The 8,179-nt window shown below is 44.6% G+C and overlaps 1 pseudogene; it reads left to right on the forward strand.

The window, feature by feature from the left end:
• The first annotated feature begins 866 nt into the window (after nucleotides 1-866).
• On the forward strand, nucleotides 867-7,023 carry LOC100978952 (coiled-coil-helix-coiled-coil-helix domain-containing protein 2-like; annotated as a pseudogene).
• The last annotated feature ends 1,156 nt before the right edge of the window (nucleotides 7,024-8,179 follow it).

Here is an 8,179-nt window from a genome sequence, read left to right on the forward strand (position 1 = left end):
GCCTCCCGGGTTCACGCCATTCTCCTGGCTCTCAGCCTCCCGAGTAGCTGGGACTACAGGCGCCCGCCATCATGTCTGGCTAATTTTTTTTTCTTTTTTTTTTTGTATTTTTTAGTAGAGACGGGGTTTCACCGTGTTAGCCAGGATGGTCTCGATCTCCTGACCTCATGATCCGCCCGCCTCAGCCTCCCAAAGTGCTGGGATTACAGGCGAGAGCCACCGTGCCCGGCCTAGTCTCCTTTATATAGGTGTTACACAATTTCTTCATTAATATCGTATTTATGAGTCACCTATAATGTGCAAGGCACTGTTTATTCTTGTATGCTGGACATACAAGAATATGTCCCTGTTTTCATGAAGTTTACAATCTAGCTGGGGAGGGAGACAACATTTTTAAAAACAAATAGCCGGGTACGGTGGCTCACGCCTATAATCCTTGCACTTTGGGAGGCTGAGGCGGACGGATCATGAGGCTAGGAGTTTGAGACCAGCCTGACCAACATGGTGAAACCCCCTCTCTACTAAAAATACAAAACTTAGCCAGGCGTGGTGGTGCCTGCCTGTAGTCCCAGCTACTCAGGAGGCTGAGGCGGGAGAATCGCTTGAACCCAGGAGGCAGAGGTTGCAGTGAGTCAAGATCGCACCACTGCACTCCAGCCTGGGCGACAGAATGAGAATCTGTCTCAAAATAAAACAAAATAAAATAAAATATGACAATTGGTGACAAGTGTTATAAGGAAAATAAACCTGGGTAAGAGCATAAAGAATAAAAGGAAAGGAATGCTATTTTACATAGGCTGATCTGGGAAGGCCTTTCTGATAGGTAACACTTCAGCAAAAACTTAAAGGAGGTGAATGAATCAGCCATGCGGCTATCAAGGTAAAGAGCATTGCAGGCAGTAACAAAGCCCTGAGGCTGAAGCATAACTGGCTTGTTTGAGGAACAGCAGGAAGCTAGTGTGACTGAAGTACAGGTGATAAGATCTGAGTGGTAACCAGGGATCAGGTTATATAAGTCCCTGTAGGTCATGGGAACGATTTTGGATTTTATTCTGAGTGGGTTTAAAAGACACTGGGAGGTTTTAAACTAAGAAGTGACATGTCTGATTTATTCTTTTAAAGGATCAGTCACTTTAATGAGGAGAATAGAATGGCAAAGGTGGAAGCTGGGAACTCAGTTAAATCCAGGAGATAGATGATGGTAGCTTGGGCCAGGGTGGTGGTGAGGGTAATTTGTGCTCAGAACAGAAAGAAGTGAGCCAGGGCCTCTTCCCTCCAGAGGCATTTACCAAGCAAAAGGTGTTCCTTAAGTGAGAGGGACACATGAGACAATGAGTTAGTGACCTGCAGCCACCAGGAAAGTAGACCCTGGACTCTGGATATCTCTCTCTGTGTGTGTGTGTGTGTCTCTGTCTCTGTCTCTCTCTCTCTGTCTCACACACACACACACACACTCTCTCTCTCTCTCTCTCTCTCTCTCTCTCTCTCTCAACTAGGATTCTGTTGTAGTCTTTGCTCCAGGGGTCATTTGCCCAGCCCAGGAAACAACTGATAGGCAAGCAGTGCTTTGGGGTGGACACTGGGAACTGAAGAAAGCAGCTGAAGCTGTCCACCAGCCAAAGGGGACTCCTAGTGCAAATTACACTCTTGTGCAGAGAGAACTCAAAGGACTACACTCTGGAATATGGAAACAAAAAATTCCTCAAGCTTTGTTTCCAGACCACTAATGCTTTCAGGTGAGTCATGACTAAGGCAAGCTTAGAGAGACCAGAAACCCAGAGAGGTTAGCATAGCATGCAGGGATAGCTTTTAACCTTAAGGTGTTTGACCATTCCAAAGAGGTATGTGAGAAGCTGAGCTGCTCATTTGTTGGTTTATGGGGCTGCGGGACAAAAGGTGGAATCTAAGGTGTACTGTTCCCTGCTTTGGGTTTGGAAACTAGATAGCTACACCCTAGTAGTAAGGACGAACCAGAAGTAAATTAGCCTTCATGACCTCTGTAGATCAGATTTATCATTTGAATGGCCCACAAAATACCAAGATTTAAACTTGGAATAAGGTAATCCCGTACTCTTCCCATACTATTAGTGCCCCAGGCACTTGGTAAGGAACAAAAAAATCCTTTCTGGGAAAAGATAATATTATTCCAAGTCTCAAATTATTTCTATAAATAATTCTTCAGGACCGGGCACAGCGGCTCACACCTGTAATCCCAGCACTTTGGAAGGCCAAGGCGGGTGGGTCACCGGAGGTAAGGAGTTCGATACCAGCCGGGCCAACATGGTGAAACCCCATCTCTACTAAAAATACAAAAATTAGCTGGGCATGTTGGCAGGCACCTGTAATCCCAGCTATTCGGGAAGCTGAGGCAGGAGAATTGCTTGAACCCAGGAGATGCAGTTGCAGTGAGTCAAGATCGCGCCACTGCACTCCAGCCTGGGCGACAAAAGCAAGGCTCCATCTCAATAATAATTAATAATAACAATAATTCTTCAAATAGGATATCCAACAGATAACTAAAGATAATCAGGGGCCAGATGCGGTGGCTTACGCCTGTAATCCCAACACTTTGGGAGGCTGAGGTGGGCAGATCACGAGGTCAGGAGTTCGAGACCAGCCTGGCCATCATGGTGAAACCCCCATCTCTACTAAAAATACAAAATTTAGCTGGGCGTGGTGGCGGGTACCAGTAATCCCAGCTACTTGAAAGGCTGAGGCAAGAGAATCATTTGAACTCGGGAGGCGGAGGTTGCAGTAAGCTGAGATCGTGCCATTGCACTCCAGCTTGGGCAACAGGACGAGACTCCGTCTCAAAAAATAAATAAATAAATAAATAAATAACCAGAGCCAGGCACAGTGGCTCGTGCCTGTAATCCCAGCACTTTCAGGAGGCCGGGGAGGTGGCTCACTTGAGGTCAGGAGTTCAAGACCAGCACACCTGCAGTCCCAGCTACTCAGGAGGCTGAGGCATGAAAATTGCTTGAGCCTAGGAGGCAGAGGTTGCAGTGAGCCGAGATTGAGCCACTGCGCTCCATCGTGGGCAACAGAGTGAGACTCTCTCAAAAGAAAAAAAAAAAAGATAACGAGACACACAGTGAGAGACAACAAAGATTGAGCAAGAAGCATCAGAAACAACAGACAATACGAATACATCTGCCATCCACTATGACTCTAGATACTGTTAAAACCCCTATTTAAATACTTCTTAAGGAACTAGAAACTGTAAGGTGATACTACAGATTTGAAAACAAACAAACCAACTGGCTGGGCGCATTGGCTCACGCCTGTAATCCCAGCACTTTGGGAGGCCGAGGCGGCAGGTGGATCACCTGAGGTCAGGAGTTCGAGACCAGCCTGGCCAACATGGTGAAACCCCATCTCTACTAAAAATACAAAAATTAGCCAGGTATGGTGGCACATGCCTGTGGTCCCACCTACTTGGGAGGTTGAGGTGGGAGGAGGATCACTTGAGCCCAGGAGGTTGAGGCTACAATGAGCCATGTTTGTACCACTGCACTCCAGGCTGGGCAACAGGGCAAGACCCTGTCTCAAAAAAGAAAAAGAAAAACTGTCAATAGTAATAAAGTAGAATTTATTTAATCTTATAAAATAGCAAAATGGAATTTCCTTAATCTTAAAAGAAACCTAAAGCAAGCATCAAACTTAAAGAATAAATATTAAAAGCTTTCCCCTATTAATGAGGAATGAGACAATGATATCCATTATCACTATTTCTATTCAATATTTTACTAGGCACAAAACAGCAATAAAAAATAAAAAAATTAAAGGTAAAAATATTAAAGATTAGGGCTGGGCGCAGTGGCTCATGCTTGTAATCCCAGCACTTTGGGAGGCAGAGGCAGATGGATCCCTTGAGGTCAGGAGTTCGAAACCAGCATGACCAACATGGCGAAATTCCTCTACTAAATACAAAAAATTAGCCAGGCTTGATGGCGGGCACCTGTAATCCCAGCTACTTGGGAGGCTAAAACAGGAGAATCCCTTGAACCCGGGAGGCAGGAGTTGCAGTGAGCTGAGATTGTGCCATTGCACTACAGCCTGGGCAACAAGCGCAAAACCTCGTCTCAAAAAAAAAAAAAAGAAAGAAAGAAAGAAAGAAAAGAAAGAAAGAAAGAAAGAAAAAGAAAAAAGAAAAAGTACAGTAGATTATTATAATTAATTAGAGAGTTTAGCAAATTGCTGGATACAAAATTAGCATTCAAAAATAAATTATAGAAGTATTATAGAAGTAAATATTTGTGATCCTGGGATAGGCAATAGTTTCTTAGATAGAGCATCAAAAACACGAATGACAAAAGAAAAAAATAGATAAATAGGGCTTCATAAAAATTTAAAATTTTTGTACACCATAAGTCACCATCAAGAAAGTAAAAAGACAACCTACAGAATGGGAGAAAATATTTGCAAACCATATATCTGACAAGGGACTTTTATCTAGAATGTATAACCTTAACATTCAATAATCTTTAAAAAAAAAAAAAAAGCCCAATTTGATTTTTTGGTTTTTTGTTTTTTGTTTTTTTGTTTTTTTTGAGACGGAGGCTCACTCTGTCACCCAGGCTGGAGTGCAGTGGTGCGATCTCAGCTCACTGCAAGCTCCGCCTCCCAGGTTCACGCCATTCTCCTGCCTCAGCCTCCCGAGTAGCTGGGACTACAGGCGCCTGCCACCACGCCCAGCTAATTTTTTGTATTTTTAGTAGAGATGGGGTTTCACCGTGTTAGCCAGGATGGTCTCGATCTCCTGACCTCTTGATCTGCCCACCTTGGCCTCCCAAAGTGCTGGGATTACAGGTGAGAGCCACCACGCCCAGCCAAAAAAAAAGCCCAATTTTCAAAAAGGGGCAAAGGGGCCGGGCACGGTGGCTCACGCCTGTAATCTCAGCACTTTGGGAGGCCAAGGCAGGGGGATCAGGAGGTCAGGAGTTCGAGACCAGCCTGGCCAACATGGTGAAACCCTGTCTCTACTAAAAATACAAAAATTAGCCGGGCATGGTGGCAGTACCTGTAATCCCAGCTACTCGGGAGGCTGAGGCAGGAGAATTGCTTGAACCCAGGAGGCAGAGGTTGCAGTAAGCTGAGATTGCCCCATTGCACTCCAGCCTGGGCAACAGAGTGAGACTCCTACTCAAAAAAAAAAAAAAAGTTGGCGGATGCGGGGACAGCAAAGGGCTTAAGTAGACATTTCTTCAAAGAAGATATACAAATGGCTGATAAAGACATTTAAAGATCTTCAGGGCCAGACGTGGTGGCTCACATCTATAATCCCAGCACTTTGGGCTGCCAACGTGGGAGGATATCTTGAGCCCAGGAGTTTACGACCAGCCTGGGCAACATGGTGAGACTATCTCTACATAAAAACGAAAAATAAGGCTGGGCATGGTTGCTTACACCTGTAATCCCAGCAATTTGGGAGGCCGAGGCAGGCAGATCACCTGAGGTCAGGAGTTTGAGACCAGCCTGGCCAACGTGGCAAAACCCTGTCTCTACTAAAAACTATAAAAATTAGCCTGGCATGGTGGCAGGCGCCTGTAATCCCAGCTACTTGGGAGGCTGAGACAGGAGAATCGCTTGAACTTGGGAGGCCGAGGTTGCAGTGAGCCGAGATTGAGCCATTGCACTCCAGCCTGGGTGACAGAGCAAAACTCCATCTCAAAAATAAATGACTAAATAAAATAAAGATGTTCAACATCACTAATCACTAAGGAAATGCAAACCAAAACCACGAGATACCATTTTACATGCAGAAGAATGGCTATAATTTTAGAAAGATAGAGTTTCACAAGTCTAGACGCTGAGCCGCAGCACATTTGCAACGTCACGTGGAAGCTGAAGCTGCACCTCCCACGTGGCCCCTCTAGCCAGCTGAGCACCTCAGATAAGAACTACACCCAGGCTAGCACCAGCAGCTCAGCCACCAGCAGCAGCCCCACCCTCTGCAGCTGGCTCTCCTGCTGCTGCACTCCGCGGCAGCCAGGTCTGATGGCCCGGGCGGCAATCACTGCAGCTGGCATGGCTGTGGACTCTGCTGTGGGGCACATACTGGGTCATGCCATCAGTGGGAGCTTCAGTGGAGTAAATAATGCTGAGCCCCCAAGTGGTGACATCACTTACCAGAAGCCTCAGGGAACCCACCTGGCACAGCAGCAGTAGGCTTTCTTGTATGAGATAAAATGGTTTTTGGAATGTGCCCAGAATCAGGGAGACATAAAGTTCTGTGAGGGTTTCCATGAGGTGGTGAAACAGTGCAGACTTGCAAATGGATTTATCTAATCAAGAAGTTCAAATTGAAGACATGGAAAATCAGCTCTCATAACTAAGTTAATTTAGCATAAAAACATAATTGATAGCCGGGCGTGGTGGCTCACGCCTGTAATCCTAGCACTTTGGGAGGCTGAGGCGGGCGGATCACCTGTGGTCAGGAGTTCGAGACCAGCCTGGCCAACATGATGAAACCCTGTCTCTACTAAAAATACAAAAAAATTAGCCAGGCATGGTGGCAGGTGCCTGTAATCCCAGCTACTCGGGAGGCTGAGGCAGGAGAATGGCTTGAACCCTAGAGGCGGAGGTTGCAATGAGTCGAGATCGAGCCATTGCACTCCAGCCTGGGTGACAAGAGTGAAACTCTGTCAAGAAAGAAAGAAAGAAAAAAGAAAGAAAGAAAAGAAAAAGAAAGAAAGAAAGAAGGAAAGAAAGGAAGGAAGGAAGGAAGGAAGGAAGGAAGGAAAGAAAGAAAGAAAGAAAGAAAGAAAGAAAGAAAGAAAGAAAGAAAGAAAGAAAGAAAAGAAAGAAAGAAAGAAAGAAAGAAAGAAAGAAAGAAAGAAGGAAAGGAAGGAAGGAAGGAAAGAGAAAGAAAGAAAGAAAGAAAACGAAAGAAAGGAAAAGAAAGAAAGAAAGAAAAAAGAAAGAAAAGAAAAAGAAAGAAAGAAGGAAAGAAAGAAAGAAGGAAAGAAAGAAAGGAAGGAAGGAAGGAAAGAGAAAGAAAGAAAGAAAGAAAGAAAGAAAGAAAGAAAGGAAAAGAAAGAAAGAAAGAAAAAAGAAAGAAAGAAAAGAAAGAAAGAGAAAGAAAGAAGAAAAATGAGGGCTAAGAGCTGAGACCCTTTAGCTATGCTAGTATCGACCACCTCATCTATCCTAGTGATGGCATCATGTAAGCCTGTTCATGCTCTGACCCTTGTGGTTTCCCTTTTTTTTTTGGAGACGGAGTTTCACTCTGTCATCCAGGCTGGAGTGCAGTGACGCGATCTCGGCTCACTGCAACCTCTACCTCCTGGGTTCAAGCCATTCTCCTGCCTCAGCCTCCTGAATAGCTGGGACTACAGGCGTGTGCCACCACACCCTGCTACCCGGCCAATTTTTTTTTTCCCATCACCACGTCCAGCTAATTTTTGCATTTTTAGTAGAGACTGGGTTTCACCACATTGGCCAGGCTGGTCTCGAACTCCTGATCTCAGGTGATCTGCCTGCGTGGGCATCCCAAAGTGCTGGGATTACAGGTGTGAGTCACCGCACCTGGCCAAGATTTTTGTTTAAATTCTAAATAGTAACCGTTTGCTTTAGGGCTTACTCAGTTGCTTTTTGCTACTCAAGCCATGGAAGAGCAGACAGGAGGCTGTTCAGAAAAAAATGTATACTAAAGGATGACGTTGGCTTTTTGTTTAAAGTCTGTTTTTTCTCATGTTAACACAATATCCATCTGAGCCTGTTTTACTAAGGTTTTTAAAAACTATTATCATAAATAAACATTGAACTTATCAGATGCCTTTTTTGGCATATATCAAGAGGATCATGTGGTTTTCTACCTTTCATCTATTAATATAATACTATACAATTAATATAGTTCATTATACTGAACCATCTCTTACATTTCTGGAATGAATTCCACTTGGCCATGGTTAATGCACAACTTTTGTTATTGTTGTTAAATATCATATCAGGGTTTTTGCAGATATATATATATAGACATATAGATATATATATGTTGTTTGAGACGGAGTCTCACTCTGTTGCCCAGGCTGGAGTGCAGTGGCGCAATCTCGGCTCACTGCAACCTCTGCCTTCCGAGTTAAAGCAATTCTCGTGCCTCAGCCTCTCGAGTAGCTAGGATTACAGGTGTCCACCACCACACCCAGCTAATTTTTGTATTTTTCGTAGAGACAGG

Source organism: Pan paniscus, chromosome X (assembly GCF_029289425.2).
Source record: "Pan paniscus chromosome X, NHGRI_mPanPan1-v2.0_pri, whole genome shotgun sequence".
In the NCBI taxonomy this organism is placed as follows: domain Eukaryota; kingdom Metazoa; phylum Chordata; class Mammalia; order Primates; family Hominidae; genus Pan; species Pan paniscus.